The sequence below is a fragment of the Zerene cesonia genome, chromosome 22 (assembly GCF_012273895.1).
Source record: "Zerene cesonia ecotype Mississippi chromosome 22, Zerene_cesonia_1.1, whole genome shotgun sequence".
Lineage (NCBI taxonomy): Eukaryota > Metazoa > Arthropoda > Insecta > Lepidoptera > Pieridae > Zerene > Zerene cesonia.
In genome coordinates, this window is record NC_052123.1 from 2,652,837 (window position 1) to 2,675,389 (window position 22,553).

Below are 22,553 nucleotides of genomic sequence, written 5' to 3' on the forward strand. Positions count from 1 at the left end.
AATGGTCTTAAACTTCCACTGTCGTTGAATTTGTTTTAATTAAAACTACATCGCAGAACTCGTTGATTAGAATATAACGCTGTGAATAAAATACCCCAAGTCAATAGCATACATTTAACAATACGATAACGTTTTCATTGTTAGGTTTATAATACGCTCATGTTCTCTTTAAATTTTATACAACTGACATTTATATAATAGATATCTACTCGTATATTTGCTCTGCTTTTTTGGACTGTCGAATGACACTCATTTAAACGGCTGAACGCATTTCGATAGAACATCACCACTCGTAATAAGGCTAACAAAAGCACATATACTTTTTATACCCCAATTCTCGTGGTACAGAATCGATGTAAGAAACGATCTTTACAAGAGACTTTTTCGTTTGTCTCGCCTAGAAACAAATAGTCGGAGTGATTAATAATTTCACAATAAGACATTGCCAGCAAAAAATCGATAACCACGAAAAGGAATCGCTACGAACACAGTTCAGAAATAAACCATCACAGATCGTTCAAATAAAAACAAACGAATATCACGCGTAACACATGGCCACTGTACATACATGGGAAAATAAAATGATCACGGCAGGTGCTTCAAGAACCGGATTCGACGGGAACCGACCATCCACGCAGGCAAGATTATGTCAATTATTTATCTCCTTCCTCTTTTCGGAATGGTCGCATGTAATAATATGAAATGGTGACGCTCGTTTGTACTTTTGATGTTATTTGATTTTTGCAAAGATTAGCCAAATGTGGTGGATATTCTCCTTGTTGAGAAGAAATTTATAGGCGAGTTCTATATCTCTTTTGTTAGGAGACAGAAAAAACTGCATCGAAATCGGTCCATACGTTTGTGACTTACAATGCCAAGATAGACAAACGTACAAACATAGACGTCAAACTTACCCCTCTTCTTGCGTTGCGAGTGAAAAATTAATAACTGTATTGAGTGGTATCTCTGTGCCACCTGTATAACATTTTACCAAGGGTATGTCGCGTCCCCTGGTGGAGGGAATGGGGCAGATGATATACATCTGTTTAGTGAAACAGATCGATTTTCTTTATGGCCAAGTAGGTACCAAGTTTATATAGTCATCAGCCTTCTGTGTCCTGCCAGACCGAGACTTTTTTTTGTGAGTCTCAACAGGGAATCAAACCCAGGACCTCTTGGTTCTACGCTCACAAGTTAACCACTGCGTACGCGTACCAAGGAAGCAGTCAAGGTCTTAATCAGGTATATTTCATGTATCCCAATCGAACATTCGAGATTATGTTTTCAAACTTGTAATCAGTTCTAGCTAGACATAGCTAATGGATGGGACGGAATGGGACACCATTCAATTATAGCCAAACCATTCCATCAAAATACCAAACACCATCAAAATAACTAGCTGTTTATTTATACTTCGCAGTACAAATTGCCACATAAAAATTTATTAATCGGTTATACAGTCGGTTGAATTTTGAATTTGATTCATCGATTTCCATCTCAAACATCCATTTTACGATTTCTGCATATATTACATCAACACATGCAACTGAGTATACTTCAAGTTTAACGCACTCTCAAGAAAACTGGTAAAATGGCGCTTTGAAATGTCGCAAAATAGCAGACAATTTACGCGACAGACAGGCCAGTTTGCATCTTATTCAAATGCGATAAAGTTTAAAATTCCACGTGAGAAATGCAGTAAGTTTTTCCTTTGCGATATAATGTTAAATGTCGTGTGATATGGATGAAGTGCAAGCTGATTTGAGCTCTGCTTGTAAATTATAGGGTTGGATTTGCAGTGAATGCCTCTAGGTAGATACGACTCGACATTTTGGCGGGAGAGCCACGCGCATCCTACTTGGATCTTGTTCGCGACGTTTCGTTTTTCTGAGATGTTTCAAGCCTTTTTTTACATTTATGTCGCTTCAAATAAGAATATTTAATCAGACGAACGAGTCAGTCAAGATATATTCGCATATCCGACGGAGAATGGATATTGTTACAAATCCGTCTTTCACACTTTTTTGAGCTCTATAGTATTATTTATGTACCTATAGCTAATAAGAATTTTTCTACACTTTTCCGTTAATGTTTTTAAGATGACCCGCTCGTCCGGGTTTCACCCGGGTTGACCGGAGAAAACCAAAATAAAATATAACCTGTGACTCTCACATATAACTTGTCGCTTTATTGATAAAGAAATTTTTAAAACCTGTCCAGTAGATCCATAGATTACCAGGGGGTAATCTATGGATCAGATGATGTAGGGACTCGCCAGACGTAAACTTTACTCTATGTAATAGTTTACCTAGAATATTATAGGTATGATCATTTTCTAAGTAAGCAAGCAAGCTATTTTCCATTGAGACTTATCAAACAAAACAAACAATAAATAAAAAAAAACCTATACAAAAAGCGTGTCTATGTGAAAAACTGAATTCAGACACAAGATTAAAAAAACTTATTAACAAAAGTCAATAGGCTTTTTTCTGCAATTGTACGTTATAAATTGCATGACAGTTTTATTTGGTGAAGGTACTGTCGTGAACAGAAGTTATTTGCAATTTGACAATTTTAATATAAATGACAATTTGTGTTCCACTTCCTAAAAAGTGTTTTAATATTTAAAATATTACATAAATGGATGAAATCTATTAATTTTTACAGGCACTTAACATAAGAAAGTTATACCTAATACTTTTTTTATTATAGAAGTATAGAACGGATATATAAAAAATGATGAAAGAACTTTGTATACCTCCTATTTTTATATTAACCAAGCTCCATATTAATTGCAACCATTTGTTTAGCAACAATATTAAATTGTCATGTTGCATCAGATGAGAGGTGATGAGATGCTGTCTCACTTTCTGACTTCAGTCGTTAGTTACTTCATGGTCGACATCAGTGTTGTCGGCAACACTGAGTGTTGCAGAGTTGATGACGTATGTTATATACCTACTCGCCCAAGTAGCGACAACATTTAAACCTAGTAAACATTACTAACCCATATCAATAAACATTGAAACGCTATCTATAGACTAATGTAAAAACAACGCCGACACAATTAAACGAAAATGCAAAATTCAAAAACTGTATCTTATTTAGATCGTAACACAAGCTCTGACCTATATTTCTAAATGCGCTCCTCCACTCGACTGTACGCCACGTAATTGCGTTTTCGTAAAACTTTTTTCAATGACATCGTTATAATTGGAAAGAAATAAATACCGTTTTCAAACTCGTTTCGGTGTTTTGATACATGTTGCAACGGGACTCCATCCTCGTACGTTTATTTATTTATTATTAAATAAAATGCTTGCTTTTATTGTCACACGGTATTTTAACATTTAAATCCTTTTCCTTAATAATAACTAGCTTTCGCCCGCGGCTCTGCACACGTTAAATAGATGTTATTTTACATATAAACTCTTAAATCATTCTCTATCTATTAAAACAACCTTCAAATTCCGATGAGTATTTTTAAACATCTAAGTATACTTACATAGAGATAAACGCGGGAAGCGACTTTGCTTTATACAAGGTAGTAATAAATACAAGAGTATGTTTGTTCGTTTATCGTTTTCTCACGCCGCAACGAAACCATTTTATGATGAGATTTTGTGTCAAGGGATACTAATAAGTTAGAGATTGACATAGGCGAGTTAATGCAGTGGTACATCTCCCATTGGAATTTCCTTTCATATTTATAAAGCACGCTTGGATGTTGGAGAAAAATGTGACCCTGTCTTCTCGTATAGGCATGACGTTAAACATTTTATTTATGGATGGTTGGATTTTAACATGGCCCTTAGAAGTTATGTCAAAAACCAATCGTCCAGAAGGGAAATCGTTATACTATATTGGAAAGGGACAGTTGTCAGATGTGATATCTGTAACGTATGCGGACGAATTATAACCAGCTCCCCAGTGGCCCCTTCTTTAAAGCGGCTCGACGGAACACAGTGGGGTTTTGGTCGGTAGGAATCCGACATAACCCACGGCTCTATCTCCGGAGGCCGTGGGTATCTATGCAAGATTTCCCCACTTGAAACAAAAAATGGTATAGAAATAAATGACATTGAAGCGTTTGTGTTGCATTTGTCGCTATTGCGAAGACTATTTTCCACTGTTGGTGTGTATGTATGTATGTATCGTACACGGGATTCCTACGAAGACATCACAACATAGTAGGAAACAAAGTCGCTTTCTCTGACCTGTCCCTGTGTCCCTATGTATGCATAAATCTTTAAAACTCCGCAATGGATTTTGATGGGGTTCTTTTCAATGTATAGTGATTTTAAAGGAACGTTATATGTGTCATAGTATATATTAAATTATTCCGAATTTAACGCGTGAGAAGCCGAGGGCAGTAGCTAGTATTAGTATATAACGTTATATAAGATTAGGTATACCGCGGCTTCGTCTGAACAGTAAACGAAAAACGTCAATTTCCTGACAGGAGTTTCCCACATAGTTCTAGTTCCTGTAGGATTTCAGGCATAAAATGTATAAACTATCTTATGTCCTTTCTCGAATCTCAAACTATCTTATTAACTAAGTTTCAATCGAATCAGTTCAGTGGTCTCGAAGTGAAGAGGCGACAGACAGACTTGGCTACTTTGGCATTTATAATATTAGTAATATTCTTGTAACAAAACAATAACAACAACAACAATTATTATTATTTAATGTTTCTTCTCTGTCAAAAATGGCTGAAACAGCACAGACACTTCCATTGGCGTATAGCTGATGTCACAAACCCTTTTGAAACTAGGACCAAGAATATTACTTCCAAGTTCGTAATGGTAAATAAAACATTGTTATGATATATAATTTACGGCTCATCATATCATATAATACTTATATTGATAAAACATACAAGCCCTATCTATTTAAAACCGTCATAAAAATCTTTATAAATCCACGCATATACAAATTGGATGCAGCTTTATAGACCTTTAACTTAAATCGTTAAATTTAAATTAACATTTATTGGTTTTTAGCTTACGTCATCAGAACCTTAGTAGCCTACCCTTTTTATGAAAGAGATAAAGAAAGATAGAAAGAAAGACAGAAAGAAAGGAAGAAAGAATGTTTATTCAACTGTATAATAAAAAGGTAGACTTATAACTAATCGGTGTGGTGATAAAAAGGGTAATGTTATTAATAAGTAGAGATTTATAATGAGATGTACTATTTATAAAACTTAGAACTACAGTGATAAATTCTCTAACAGTCTTAATTCAAGTTGCTTAGAATAAGCTTAATAACATTAAAGCTGTTCAGAATGTGTGTATAGTTAGTTTCTCTTTCACAGAAAAACAGATGATTAGATCTGTATGAATTTTGCTATGGCGATAGATTTTAAGCTAAAGAGATCGGTTGTTTATTTGAACGCGCTAATCTCAGGAACTAGTGGTTCGAATTGAAAAAATATTTATGTGCTTAATAGTCCATTTATTGGGGAAGGCTGTAGGCTACATAACATCATGTATGACGTGGGTGAAGCCGCATGGCACAGCTAGTAAATTATAAATAACATATGACCCGTTACGTCGTATAATCGTTATAATTCACGTGGGTAGTATATCCACTACTATAAAGCACATTAAATTATTATTTTACAACTTACGCTATCACCTAACTAAGTGGCGTCATAAAAGCGATAAGCGTCACGCAATATTGGCCTTTATTACTTGGCTGTTAAGTTATAAAATGGATAAAATTGATTTCTTCAACCGCAAAAAAAACTGTACCGCTCGTAAATTATGTTTTATATTTTTTCCCCACACTGTGGTATCAAAATGGGAGGTAAACCTATAACTCTTGTATACTGGCAATAACTGTCAAATTTTCCTTTCAAACTATCTGCTTCGATACAACAAAAAAAAGCGCTATTTTCGCAATGTTTTCCCGGACCTTAATAAATCATCAATGCCCTGATGCGTGGAAAATTGAAAAATATTGACACATTTGTAGAATGAAAATTATAGAAAGAAATACTATCTTAGGACAAAATGTCTTTTATTTTACAATTGTTTTAGCAGCTAAGCTGATGGTTTACCTGATGGTAAGCCATCACCACCGCTCATGAACACTTGAGATACCTAGTAGGGCACCTAAATATTAGTGTGATTGAGTAGGTACTAAACATTAAAATAGCTGTTATATTCTGAAACAGTATGATTATATTTTCTACGGTTCTGAGTGAACAGTATAGAACTATACTTAGTAATAATAAAAAGCTGAAGAAGTGAAGGGTTTGTTTGAACGCGCCAATCTCTGAAACCACTGAGCCGATTCGAAAAATTCTATCGGAAATATAACAAAATGTAGGATGTGGGTAAAACCACGCAGCACAACTAGCTTTGTCAAATCCAATGTTCTCTAATTAGTCTAGCGCGAACCGAACATGATGTTTCCTAGCCTGTTATGTAGTACCAATGAGGCTTCCAAAGAGATCTTCTAAAGATAACTGAGCAAAGCATATTTCTAACAGCATACGGTACCCAACCAAACTCACACCTCAATCGACAATAATTCGCACACTACGTCAAACCGTGACGTCACTGCACGTCACCAACGCCCACGAATAACGCGTGGGCCCACTTTCACCTAATATTACCCACTTACGGCAACACTAATTCAGAACCATTCGGTAGAAAACAACCGCAAGGCTTTGTTGTGAATTATTCTCTGAATCGTTACGGTTTAGGAAGTGCCCGCTGTGAATTTAATTGCCTTTAATGTCGTGATTAAGGTTTTGTATAATTTTTTTTTCAAATAATCGACCGCATTTTGACACGGATGTTGCGTCGTTTGGAATATTCCGGATAAGCAACGGTATTGATAATTGATCTGTTTAAAGGAAGAAATAAGGCGCGATATATATCTACACGAGCGGTCCGCCCCGGCTTCGCTCGTGGTACATATATAGCCTACAGCCTTCCTCAGTAAATGGGCTATCTGATGCTGAAAGAATTTTTCTAATCGGACGAGCAGTTCCTGAGATTAGTGCGGTCAAACAAAAAAACAAACAAACTCTTCAGCTTTATAATCATACTAATCCTAATTCCTACTAATATTATAGATGCGAAAGTTTGTACCGGGCTATAGGAGGCCGGTTTCCTTTTCCTCACCCTTCCCAATCCATTCCTTCTTTCCACTTGTCAATCCTATCTTTATCCCATTCCTCATAAAAGCACAAGCGTTGGTGATTGTTTTACATCAGGCGAGCCCGCTATGACATAAAAATATATATTTATTTAATTACGAAGTACCTGGATGACCTTTGCTCGGTTTAACTTCATGAAGTTAGATTGTTTATAAGCGTTTTTTCCAAGATCGTTTAGGCATTTTTAAGTGAACACGTGCATTAAGAAGACACAAAAAAATATAAACAATTATATAGTATTAGTATTATTATTCGCCAATAGATGTCAGAAAGAAAAAATAGTACCTATTAGTATTATTATTCGCCAATAGATGTCAGGAAGAGTCGTTAAGTTTAAGTCGATAAAACACGAATATGACATTTTCTAAAAAAAAATCCTAGCTAGATCGATTTATCGCCCCCGAAAACCCCTATACACAAAATTTCATGAAAATCGTTGGAGCCGATTCCGAGATTGCAATTACATATATATATATATATATATATACAAGAATTACTCGTTTAAAGGTATAAGATAAGTGATTACATACAAATAAGCCGCTGGCAAGCAAGTTAACATATGAAGGTTAATCAGTTTCGGATCTTGCAAGCCTTTTAATGCTGCATTTTTATTGGCTTGAATGATAAAACTTGTTATCATAACTATGAGTCCATGGTCGTGCATTTTTTATGAAAAGTATCATAGCCATAGATTTATAATACAATATAGTATATTTATAGTAAAGAAGTAGAATGTAGTAACAAGTAGTATCGTAGTAGAAGATCATAGTAATAAGTAGTACCAACTGTCTAACTACTAAACTAACCGATCGTCGATATATGCAAGTGATACCGTTTGCAAAAAAAGTTCTTATTAATTTCTTCATTAAAATTTCATTTTCTAAAAATAATTGATGGCATGTGACTAATTTCCGTAATTGGAAATATTCTATCATATACGATAAGATTAAAAAGCCATAAATACGGTCAGCAACACAAGTCAAATGAACATAAAATTTCGCACATAAATGTGTGACACAAAATCTTTATCCGTTTATAATAACACTATACCACTTCATTAGAAATATAAATTATTTTAATATACAGCGTATAATAATATAGAAAATAAATCTTTTGTATAAAAAACGACCGACCATCACCATCGTCCCTGAGGAGTGGGGGGGGCAGTACTTCAAATTGTAAAATGGAACGAAATGACAAAGATTTCCTATAAAACACAAAAAGAGTCCTGTCAATCGGTTGAAAACCCACAGAATAAAAAGTTAAAAAAATACAGCCGATTTGAGAGCGTCCTTCATTTTTGGAACGTCATTTGAAAATGGAATTATCACGAAACGTTGATTTAATTATTAATGTGTCTTTCAACAGAACCTGGAACGCTGTTTCATACAAAATATTTACAATATAATTTTGTCCACATTGAAAATATCATTGAATAATTTAATCAATGTCGTTGCAGACTGTACTGACAAGGGTTACATAATTTTAATTCGACTATAAGCCCTGCCCAGTCCTTCGGGCCTTAATCCCACTTGAAGCAAGCAATTAGTGTGATAGACAATTGTTTGTTCGAGGGATTTAGACGCTTATTGCGTGTACACTGTACACCCTTTCGTGATCTCGTCTTCTTGTTTACAACAAATACTTCACAAGGTGGTGTAATGAATTTGTTAATTGCTACATGTTTATTTCCTATGTGGTTAACCAGATAGCTGGAGGTACTAGCTTCTATACCAGTGAACCTTGGAAACTGTTTCGGTGTAGCGAATGATGTGGTTAACTGGACTTGACCGAAAATAAAAACACATAAATGAATTACATTAGAAATTTATGTGGCAGAACTTTTACTATTAAATTTGTAAATATAATTACGTAGTTTTATTCAATTTGGGAAGAATTGTTTTAACAATAGTGTAGAAGTAATTTACAGTCATACAAAAATCAGTTAGTTATTAAGTGACTACACAAGCACGCGCACACATATGTACAACCAACGTGATGGACTAGAAACAATAGTTTCGTCCCGCTCTGTCGGTACACGATCGCACGCACACATACGTATAGCGCGCATACAATTCTCAGAAATAAGAACATGCGATTTATTAAAGACATGTACTGATTGTATTTAAAATTGAATCACTATTTAGTTGATATGTTGCTTGAAGCATGATTTGGCGAAAAATCGGATGTTTTTCCTGTATAATTACTATAGTTTTAACAGTGAAATGTTTATAGATATTGTTTATATCAAATCAACCTTCGAGCATTGCATACACATTCAACACACTATCAAAGAAGCATATATCCTTAACCATATCTTACATTTATATGGTTTTTATTTTACTACAGTGAATATTTCAAATTTAAAGCACTATCTTGCATGCTTTTAGCTCATGCAGTCTTAGCAAAATCGCCAAATAAAAGCTATACAATTAATTACTCAACAGATCCTGCTCGCCTGGTAACCAAGTAAGCATTATGGGTGTTATTTTTATGAAGATTCGTGAATAATGTCCGCACATTGAAACACGGCCACGTTCTCAATGAAAAGCGCCCACGCCTCAGTATATAGGCCTCGGTTTACGAAATGCTGTTGTTATTAAAAATTTAAATAGTGGTTTACAAGTGCTCTTTGTGCGCACCCTTGTTTGCCGAGGCATGCGCGGTGTGTTTAATTTTTAGATGTGTACAATACCTCTGCCTAAGCAACTAAAACGAAACGGAAAACAATTAATTTCTCGAGTTTTTCTTGTTTGTGTAAGATGGGAAAGTAAAGCTATTGTTTTGCTATTTATTAAGTAAGTAACGTAATTTTTGGGACTGCTAATATAATTCAAGAATTTGACATATAATTAATGTAATTATCATTTATCTAAAATAACATCGTGAAGAGGATACATTAGTGTTTTTATGCGTGTGTTTGTAACGTTTTCAAACAAAAACCACCGGACCGCTTTCAAAAATTCTTACACCGTTAAAAAGCTGCATTCTCACTGAGTGACATTGGTTATATATATATACAAGGCGCAAAGATGGGGCGGAACGCTAGTGACATTAATAAAGTGGGTCGCGTATATGTATTTTGGAATGTTCTATCTGCATAAAAATTCTGGTAACACTATAGAGATTTGTAGAAGTAGCTAGTGAGTTTCTAAGTAGTGGTTACTCAGTGGTGAGGACGTCGGATTTAAAATCGCCGAATCGGGGTTCAAAACCAGGCGAGCGTGCAGGAAATTTTTCCGTTGATTTTTCAATTTATCTGCGCATGAGGGTATCGCCTCGGCTCGAAACGGTGAAGGTAGTATCGTGAGTAAACTGGCATGTCCAAAAATCGTGAGTTCGACGACATGTGACATCTGCTAAGTTTACCAGTTTAGTGGATGATGGTCTGAACCCTCATAGGGGGAACATATATGAAGTAGAAACATATATGAGCTGATGACGTTGGTGATAAACAGTTAGTATTATTACCCATTTCAAACACCAGCTCCTCCAACTCCAGCTTATTTTTAATAATTCTTTATGTATGTATCACATGATAATATATGATATAATATTATCATGTGATTGTGAATTATGAGGAAAAACAAATAAATTAAAATAAAATATCACATATAAATATCACATGCAACATAAGCCCCAGACTCCCAATAAAGCTTTCGCTGTGTTTCAGGAGTCAAATGATTTATTATTATTTCCCTTTGAACATACCACTTACGCAACAACTTGTCTACCAAGACTATAAAAAGACTTCAACCACTCATACTTCAACTTTATATTGATACTAGCTGCGCCCCGCGGTTTCACCCGCATAAGTCCGTATCCCGTAGGAATATCGGTATAAAAAGTTGCCTATATATTATTCCAGTTGTCCAGCTGTCTACGTACCAAATTTCATTCCAATCGATTCACTAGTTTTTGCGTGAAAGAGCAACAAACACATACACACATCCTTACAAACTTTCGCATTTATAATATTAGTAGGATTTCATTACACATTTCTTAGAAATGCCAGGAGTGGATAATTACAATGCTTTTATATTTACTCCAGACGCCGGTCTCTCAAGATAATTGGCATAATTCGATTATTCCACCGTCAGATTGTCACTAGGCCAATTTCCCCAGCTACAATAATAGATGAGACAAAAATGTATTAATAAGTTATTTTTCCTCGCAAATAGAAGTTAATTTCTTGTAAATCTTACGTTGGAGCTTTGAGACAATTATAGAGAGTATCGCGTGAATTAATATTTACGCTAGGCTGAGGCTACGCTGGCTAATTAATATCTATCCTACTAATATTATAAATGCGAAAGTTTGTAAGGATGTGTGTATTTGTTGCTCTTTCACGCAAAACCTACTGAACCGATTGCAATAAAATTTAGCACGTAGACAGCTGGACAACCGGAATAACATATAGGCAAATTTTTATACCGATATTCCTACGGGATACGGACTTACGCGAGTGAAACCGCGGGACGCATCTAGTATTGTATACTTTTGCTTGATTGACTCATAACCAATCAAATATGGAAAATGAATATTCATTAAAAGTTCGCAGTTTTATATCACTACCGTGGTGCTTTCGCGCAATAAGCAATTTTTACTCTTCTTTCGATACTTTCCTCGTAGTTGTCTGGCAGATATAGTTGTAAAGCGATAAGACCTCTGGTGCTTGGTTTCATATGCTGCGATTTTGTATGTATTTTTCGTTGTGTGTGATAAATAATTTTTTATTACAATTATTTATAATAAATAAATATATCGTTCTCATATTGACTACGGCAAATTTAAAGGTAAAGAGCAATAGCTCTGAAAAATATTTCAAGCGACTTCTATAAGGAAGGAGGTTATATTTTCACTAAACAGTGGAGACGACTTTCAAATAATACAACTTCATTCTTATCGTCCATCTGTTTTAGAGATACGATGTCACAAAAAGATAGACACAAAGATAACTATCTGCACGTAGACATACGAGACAAAACTTTCGATCTTAGAAACCACACTGAAATTGTTTCATTTGTTTTATAGTTGCGTCACATTGAGACACATACATCGGACACGACTTTCGATTAACCAAAACACACCGAAATCGTTTCATCAAATTGCAAAACTACAAATGCAACAAATAAGACACATGAATATATTAAACCACCCCTCAAGTAAAAATACTATTAGTATGTCAGATCACACCTAAATTATTACATCCGTTGCTACGATGCAATAAATATGAACTAAAAACACTAAGAAGTATTATAAATCCCCACACAGCAAAAGCTTCCTCATACTCCATACAAAAAACCGACACCAGTCAATACTTACTAATACTACTAATACCTTCACATATCTACCGCGAAAAATTCCCTATGGTTGATATTTCAATTGTTACAAGCAAGCTTTTCGATCTCACGCGAAATATGCAAGCCGCTGATATCAGAAACGGACGATCACAAAAACCGACTCTAATCCCACAAGCGTAAAGCTCAAATTGGTGCTTGTAAAACACATGTAGGTCATATTACACTAGGTAATTCAGACTTTGATAAGAAAATGTACTAAGTCCGCTTCAATGCGAACAAAGCTAAATAAAGCTAGAAAGAGAAAATGTTAACAGCTTTGATTTATACTTCCTTATTCGATATTTAGCTGTAATAAACTCAGACGCGTGTGTGTTATTCTCTATGAGGGTTACATTTCCTTGATTTGTGGTTTATAAAGAACTAGCTGCGCCTCGCGGTTTCACCCGCGTAAGTCCATATCCCTAAGGAATATCGGGATAAAAACTTGCCTGTGTGTTATTCCAGTTGTCCAGCTGTCTACGTACCAAATTTCATTGCAATCGGTCTTTGCGTGAAAGAGCAATACACACACACATCCTTACAAACTTTCGCATTTAGAATATTAGTAGGATAAGTAGGATTATCAAGCATTGTTTTAAGTTTAAAAAATATTATTCGTAATTCGTTTGGTGTTGATATTTGAGATAGCTTTTAAGCATGCTCATGCGAAACGATTATTTAAGCATTAGTGAGTTAAGCAACTATAGGCGCTGTCAATGTATTGATGGGTCGGGATTTTTATCCTTTGGTGTTTAATCTTTATACCTTAACAGCATTCTCAATAGACAGACTATACTCTCTATTCTAGACTAGACTCTCTATTCTTTTAATGGTCGAATCAATCTCTTCTAAAAATTTATCAAAATCTGTTTAGCCGTTTTGGAGTAACAATAGAAGATACATGCAAACTATATACACACTTTTAGGTATTTAAGGTTATAAAAGCAAAATAGATTTTATAAATTTACCATGTTTATATTCATACTAGCTTTCGGTCCGCGGCTTTGTCTGCGGCCTTTGGCTGCATTGTCAAAGAAAACGATGGAAGGTCCTGGAGTTTTCACTACATAGTTTCCGTTCTCATAGCATTACTGGCATTAAAACTATGCTTTGTCCTTTTCCGGGTCACAAAGAACCTTTGTGCTCTCATTTCATCCAAATCACATCCAATCACACAGCCAGACAGACAGACTAACAGAGTAACATTACATAGGGTACCTACGTACTATCTTTATTGTAAATGTTTTTCAGTTGTTTTACTCACGCTAGCTTAACTAAGCTTACCGACGCGCGACGTGTGTAATCTATGTTATATTTACTTATTACTAGCTGCACCCCGCGGTTCCACCCGCGTAAGTCTGTATGCCGTAGGAATATCGGAATAAAAGTTGCCTATATGTTATTCCAGTTGTAAGAGTAACAAACATACACAAACACATACTATCCATATATATATATATATATATATATATAATAACCATCTAATAACCATCCTCACAAACTTCCGCATTTATAATATTAAAGGGACTTGAGTAGAATTAAGCAGAAATTTAGTTAGGACTTTTAATCGGATTTTAAACGCGATTTATTCATTATATTATTAACCAATCATTAACCAAAAAATCTTTAATTTCTAAATGTATAATGCTCGCGTAAAATCAAACCCAAGAAAATAATGCGTAGAAATATTTAATGTTTATTTAAGCACCACTGTTTTTATATTAAGACCTCTTTTCTCTGTATATAATTCACAAGAGTATATGATATAAAATTTGTCTTTTTAATCAGGTTATCTATTATATAATGTAAGTCGAATAGTCCCTTTGTTTACACAAGATTCAAAACTAACAACCCAAATGAAATTTTATAACACGCCCAAAATTTAAACTTTCCATAAAAAAACGAGCTTAAATCGACACAAGTTTTTCTGCTCGCAGCGAAAAGTGAATTAATAATGAACGTATAAAATATTTAATTAAACCGGCCGAAGGTAAGCCGAGGGACTTAGGAGGTAAATTAGTCACTTGCGAACGCCGTAAAGCAGGAACATAAAGTGAGCATCGTAAATGCGACGTTAAATGCTTCATATGAAAAAAAAAAATTATACGCTCATTTTGCGACATCGACTTCGTAATATTACTTCATGGACCGAAGCAACTTTATGGGAATTTTCCGGAATTTTTATCGCCTCTGAGGGTAGTGTTAAAAATTATGTTTCGATGTATTTTTGATCATAAAACTCGTGTCACGTTCGGAAAAAATTGCATTGAATAAAACGTTTGTAATTTATAATTGTTGGTAGGTATATTAAACTAGAAAGTTAATCTATCTTTTCAAGAAATTGCTTGCTCTCTTAACAGACACCTCATTTACGTTTATAATATAGTACTTAATGAAATAAAATTTTTATTAGTTCTTTGTAATTTATTTGTTATCAATTGGTAATTTATATGTGATCAGACTAAATCTATTCCTTATTCATGATTACAGATAGTTATTACTAGCTTTCTGCCCGCGGATTTGCTTGCGTAGTCAATGGAGAAGATAGACAGCCACCTCTCCCTCCAGATTTTTCCCACATAGTTAACGCTCCAAACTAAACGTAATGTAAACGTTTCTAGGATCTCAAACTATATCTATGCTAAATTTCAACATAATCGGGTTAGCCGTTCTTAAGTTATATAGTGTAACTAACTCGACTTTCTTTTATATATGTAGATTCTAAATCTAATTTAATTACTTTGAACCGACTCTCACAAAATCTTTTTTTTGTGGCGGGTTTTCAACCGATTGGTGTGATTTCTTTTGTGTTTGATAGGAATTTTGTTAAATTTAATTTTTAGTTTTTAAAGCATTGAAATCCCTACTAATATTATAAATGCGAAAGTAACTCTGTCTGTCTGTCTGTCTGTTACGCTTTCACGCCTAAACCACTGAACCGATTTTCACAAAATTTGGTATGAAGATAGAACTGAACTTGGGAAAGAACATAGGATACTTTTTATCGCGAAAAAATGGCAGAAAGAGTTGAAAGAGGGGATGAAAGTTTGTATGAAAGTTCGTTATTGTCAAACCGATTTTGATGAAACTTGGTATGATGATGGAGCTAAACGTGGGAAAGAACAAACCATACTTTTTGATGCGAAGAAAATACTCCTTACCATGTCGCGCGATATAAGCGAATTCTACGCGGGCGAAGCCGCGGGCGAAAAGCTAGTGCTTTATAAATGAGAAATTTTGAAAAAACAGAATAAAAAAATTGCTAAGGTATGACAAAGAACGCGGGTTCGCAACCCGCCTCGTGATCAATTTTTTTCTGTTCTTTCAAAATTTCTCAGGAATTTTGTTGTCATAAGATCCTACTTAGAATCTGGAGCCTCACCACCAGAGATGTGAACTTCTTTGTAGAGAAAAGTTATTTAAGTACCATTAAATATTGCATAGAAAAACTACTTGTTCCCAGAAACAACCGTGATTTCATATATACATAGCCATACTCATATCTATGTTTCATGGAAAGAAAGAACTCAGCGAAATCCAATTCATAATATGAATTACAATCATAATATCATACTAAACTCTGACACAAATACCACGAAACTGACAGGCCGTGTCGCACGAAACAATGGACATTCGAGAACTTTCTGAGAATAATAATAAAAAAAAAAAATAACTTTCTTACAATAAAATGACAAGAGCCCACTGATCTCGAGAAGTCTTTGATGTGACACGACGCTACTGAGGTATCGCTGATCGAGTTACGTTCGAGTTTTGATCGTTTCAGTTTTGGTTTGATCGAGTTACAATTGGTTGTAATAGTACTATTTTTTCTGCGGTTAAATATAAACAACTCTAGGTATATCGATTATGGATAGAAACATAAAATTGAAAATGTTCTAAAATAGAAGCAATTTGATGTGTTTAGAATAGAAATTTGATATGTTTTAAACTTTTTCTGCTCCCTAATTTAGTCTGTTTTATACCACTTTCACATTTTTTAGCTAGACGACATGACTTTATCATAAAAACCACAATATATATCATAAAAATAACGTTATTTATACGTAAACACCAACGTAATTCAAACAGCTCAACAGATCAGCCGACAAAAACAAAAACATACTCCGAACACGAATTCGAATTTTGAATTTGGAAGCTATATCGCTCGATCGTAACTCGACGCCCTTGTTGCCTTCGAGTCGTTCGTCGCTCCCATAGTAGGAGCGCTCACGTTGGAAGTTACAACGAGTTTTTGTTGAGATTCTCGGCTTGGGATAATTGACCAACAGGTGTGGTGCTACTGTTGTTTATTTTGTGCCGTCAAGGGCGATCCGGCCCTCGAACGATTAATATTATGTAAATAACTGATTCTTAAGCATTTGAATTCGTCTAACGAATGTATTTGCAGCATAATTGATATTCATTCTGTTGTTTTAAGAATATGTTTTTGACGAGTTAAAGACAACTTTATTACGCTTAATCAATTTAAAATAATTAATTCTATGGAGATATTCTGATTTCTTTTTGTTACCTTTTGAAATAATATTTAATTTCACAAGTTTTCTGTGCATTGAACCAAACGTCTGATGTATATATATTGTACCTACATATTAATAAATAATGATTAATAATTAGTAAAATTAATTCAGAACATTGTTTTCATCGATCAAGAGATATGAAATCTAATTTTCACTCCTATCCTATCCTGCTAAGATTATAAATGCGAAAATTTGTAAGGATGTGTGTGTGTTTGTTGCTCTTTCACGCAAAAACTACTGAACCGATTGCAATGAAATTTAGTACGTACATAGCTGGACAACTGGAATATCATATAGGCAAATTTTTATCCCGACATTCCTACGGAATGCGGATTTACGCGGGTGAAACCGCGGGGCGCTGATAGTTCACTATAAAAACCTTAACCGACATTCCATAAAGTTTGACTTCACACATTTATAACACATGAATACTAGAAACAAAATTCAAGGCCCTCCAGCATAGTCGTCTACGTCGATAAAGCAACAGTAATTATGGGTGTTCCATATTTCATGACACAATATTTCTTCAAGCAACATTATAATCTATTTCATAAAACTACATCAGCTGATTGGTTTTTTACGTCAAGTAGAGCGGTGGGTATTACCAAGGAGATTGTGTTTTTCCATCACTGTAATGATACAGATTACGATGTATATGATTAGATTCACGGTAGCTCTGTAACTCCTAGACATTCTAGGGCCTATCTAGGTCTTACGGAAGGCTGGAAATTATAAATATAAACATAGGTTATGTTGTTACGTCATGTTATATTATTGAAGTAATAATTAATAGTCTACTTGTTCTTTCCGATATTAAAACGTTTAAAAGTGTTTGAGGTTATTGGGTACGTATATAGGTATTGCCTATATGTTATTACAGTTGTCCAGCTGTCTACGTACCAAATTTCATTGCAATCGCTTTCGCATTTATAATATTAGCAGGATTTTTGAGGTTTTAAATATGTAGAAATAAGTTCAAATAAACTGAAGCCTATCAAGTCTTTAGGGTAAATATATTAATTCTCTTTGATAAAAAGTTTCACAGCTCATAATGTCGATATATATATGGAATATATAGGTGTATTGATCCATACACTTGGTAAACAAAATTGCGGGAAAAGAGATGACCAGTATAGAGAAGTATACATAAACAAACCCGGAGAGTTAAAATTTTATACGACATTTATTGTATACCAAATGAAATCAGGCCAAAACCAGTATTAACGACATAAATTGATAACTCAAATGAGCCTAATTAAAACCGGCCCTAACGGAATAACTCGTTTTGATCGTAATTTATTCAAGTATCAAAACACATCGAGCGTGCTGTATACATTTTGACATTATTTAAGGTTATTAATTTTATCGGTTATTATTGCGATAAATTGTTTTAAAGTAATTCATGTTCTGTGTGATTTACAGTAGATTCAAATAGTTCCAAATATGTATTTTGGTAAACCTTTGATAATTAATAAACTACCTCCGTTTCCCTTAAATCAAAATTAAAATGAGTAGAAAGCACTTGTTACAAGGTACCTTAGGGTCACTATTATTACATTGCCTTAAATGAAATATCGATCAGAAATTAATAAAAAACTTGTCGAAGTATATTGCATTGTATTCGAATTCGCTTTCGTGACAGCGTTACGCGAGCGAAGCGAATAGCGAGCGATATCAATAACAATTCAACCACATCTTAAACTTAACGTAAGTTGAACGTACGATAACACAGGCCTTATTAGATAAACTCTATCGCTGGAAGTTGATTGATGCAGTAGGTAACAAGGACGCACTCACGGGCCTGACATTCCATTCCCGGCTGAGGTAAATATTTGCTGAAGCTTGATGGATGATAAGGTAAGGAGAGTGAACTCGGGAAAATTCCTCGTGGTTAAGAGTAATTATGCTTAGATTTTATACCCTTTTAACGGCTTCGGAGGCAGTTTATCCCTGTATGAATACTCAGTTATATTGTCATCAGTCTACCATTGTGGGGCTGGCTTCTTTCTACCTTCTTCACCTACTCTAATGTTAATTTATAAGAAATCCTATGTAAAGCTTGCCTGGCAGAGATCGCTTATAAGCGATAAGGCCGCCTATTTCACCTTATGAATGTGTCTTTCATTTCTTGTTTTCTCTCATCTTCATTTGTTAATCTTCTTCATTTATATATACATTGAAAAAATTGTATTGTATTTTTATTGTATTGTATATACCTAAGCCAAAATTCGCATTAATAATTATTTTCTATTAAAAAGGTTATTCGACGACTTGGCGTCCACGTTCTTAGGGGGGAGGCTCTACTACAAATTCTAAAATGGGGTTTAAATAACAACAACGTTTATACAAAACAAAAAGAGTTCGGTTCGGTTCGGGAATCGGTTGCAAATCCAACGAGTCGTCGAATAAAAAAAAATCAACTAAAAATAAATCGAACCGAATTGAGAAACTAGGTACTTACTACGTTTTCGGGAACGTCGTTCGAATTAATATATTATAATAGTTTAAAAAAAAACTAAAAAAACACGCTTTTATCATATTTTGCAAATTGAAAAATGGAATAATTTTATCAAATTAGTGTATTGTCATCGGTCCTCAATAAATCTACAAAGTTTGAACGAAATCTGGCCGTTTAAAGTGGGACAAAATCGCGCCCAAAGAAGTCGGTTACAAACAAACATACAAACATACAGGTGAAGCTAATAAAAAGCGTGTAATAAAAATCGAGAAAATGAACACAACACAGGGTTTATTTCCATAATTGCCTAAAGAAATTCGTTACTATTACGCTTCGTCCGACCAACTAAGCAATGATACTGCCAAGGTTCACTGAAAATTTACGGATGCTTCCTTTGTTGGTTAGTAGCCAACTTGTTGGCAACACTTATTAGACCAATGTAGCTTTCTCGAGTCTTAACGAACCTTCAATGCGACGACCCATCAAGAAACTGACCGCGCATAAGGTTGCTTAACCTTAAATAAAGAAAATATTACATGTAACGTTCGTACATAATATACGTGATTTAAAAGCACGTGGACTGTAGAATTAAATGAATTTCGTCATACTGAAAAACATAAGGGCTAAAGCGCTGTTTACCTATTTATAAATTCAAGAACTATTTATTGCACGTGGCTAATTTTCGATACGATAATATTATGACGCTTGTAGTGAGTATAACAACTTTTAGGATAGCGTAAATATAGCATATGTAGCCTTTGCTAAAGAAAACGTATCACTTATTTCAATCGTTTAATCTAATCTATAACTAATTTAAACTTTGAATATATTTTCAGCATTCTCATATGATGCTATTATACGATTTTCTACGAACAAACACTATCTAAATAATATGTATTATCTCAGTTATTTAAAGTATATTTTATTCAAAGATTTCGTGGCTACTATAATTTATAGGAGTATATTATCTCTTTATTATTATAACAATTATTCAATTACAAAAATATTTTAAAACATTTAACTAAATTATAACCTTAGATATAATAAGGAGTTACACTAATATTATGAATGCGAAAGTTTGTTTCAATGTTTGTCCGTCAATCACACTGAAACCACTGAACGAATTTTAAAATTTAGAATATAGACTGGATATGAGCTGACTTGGGTGATAGGATACTTTTACCCCGACTAAATGCTCCCTTAAGATAAAACAGGAATCTTGATATCCGGGCGGAGCCGGGACGAGCGTCTAGTAGAGCATAGTATTTAATATATTACATATAATTAGTAATGAGGTATGAATATAAAGTAAACATATACACAACATAAACACAACAGGAAGACACCAAGTAATACATAACATAGTTTAAAGCTAGCTTTCTACTTGCTAAAGTAGCAATTAAGTTAGCACACATTTCCTTCTCGTAACGTTGGTATTTAACGTTATGACCTAACTGTAACCTAGTATTTATTACACACACGAGCTAAAAATAATTTAATACACAAGTTCTAAGTTAATATTTGCATAGTAAGCAGCCAGGCACGTTTCGTTTAACCTTGTTAATAAAACGTTTTTACGATATTAAAAAATCCATGGAAAGATATTAATAGACGAAGCCCATATAATTCTGCGATTTATTTTTTTACTACTCGCACCCGTGTATTCGGAGTAGCTTAATAGGTGGTATTATACATATAAACCTTCCTCTTGAATCACTCTATTTATTAAAAAAAACCCCATCGAAATCCGTTGCGTAGTTTTAGAGATTTGAGCATACATAGACAGAGAAAGCGACTTTGTTTTTTACTATGTAGTGATAAACTGTTCAACGAAATTATAAATAAAACCTCGTGTAGGTTATATATATACCTACCTACCTATACCTTATCTATACAGTACACTCTACAATATTAGAAAAATATAAATTCAGAATTTCGTATGTTAAACAAACGAAAAAAAAACATTAATTATGTCACAACGACGACAATAAATATTTATTAAATTTCACGTGTATTAGGGGCGCAAACACCTTAACTTATGTATACAACCACGGAATCAATACCTAATTTATTCATGCCATTATAAAAGCATTGGAACATTTATTTTTGAAGTGATACAATGTGTGTTATTTGTAATTTCGAATTTACTTATTCAACAGCTCATTATATTCATCATTTACACATTAATGTACGTAATTCTAATAGTATTTATATAATGGCTTTAACATATAGCGTTTCAAATGATTTACTGTCTTTATAAAAAGCTCTGAAAATCGTTTTGGTTAATTATTTGTTGTAGTGCTAAACATATTTCTAATTAACAGGTGTAGTTAAATATGAATGCGTATTCCATAGAAATTAATCTTTACAAAATAACAATACAAACTTACCTCGACCTAGAAGTCCACAAAATCCAATAACATTACGCACTTTACAATTTGTACAAAGAAAACACAATGCGCTAGAGGAAAAACGCCACAAATCGTGAAAATTCCACCATTATCCATAATTTTTTAGTCACTCGACCAAATAGGTTATATCAATAACATAATTCATAGCACTGGCCACTCCGATAAAAATAAATTTTATATTGACGTTCGAAATTGAAAATTCAAAATGCCGCGTATCGCGAGAGCTTGGCGCGAAATGAAACACACTACGATACGTTCACGCCCGGCCGGTGACTGAGGGTGTAGAATAGGCTCCGCTTGCCCTGGCCAGGCTAGCTGTCATAGAATCGATAAAAAGTAGACGTTATTTTTAGTACGTCATGGAGCTTGAAGATTTTAATTAATCAATTATCTAGAAAGTTTTTGAAAATAACCGTGATTATAGGAGGCTTAATAAAAGTAATTTGTTAGTTCTTCGTACATTACGCCTTCGCACTCGCTTAATTAATTTGCGATTTAAATTGAGGATAAAAAAATAAGAACTGTTAAACGCAATAAAAAAAATTTGTAAACTGTAATAGTAACAAAAGAGCGATGAAAAAATGTGTTTTTACTGTTTTACTAAAATTTAATATGCGAACAATATCA

General features: G+C 34.1%; 1 protein-coding gene across 2 annotated transcripts in view; it reads right to left on the reverse strand.

The window, feature by feature from the left end:
* Positions 1-22,195, reverse strand: part of LOC119836000 (irregular chiasm C-roughest protein-like) — a 97,433-nt gene extending 75,238 nt beyond the window's left edge. For both annotated transcript variants that reach the window (XM_038361159.1, XM_038361158.1), the window contains exon 1: positions 21,906-22,195. The gene's annotated coding sequence lies outside the window, so the exon portion shown is untranslated. The remainder of the gene's footprint in view (positions 1-21,905) is intronic.
* Positions 22,196-22,553: the final 358 nt, after the last annotated feature.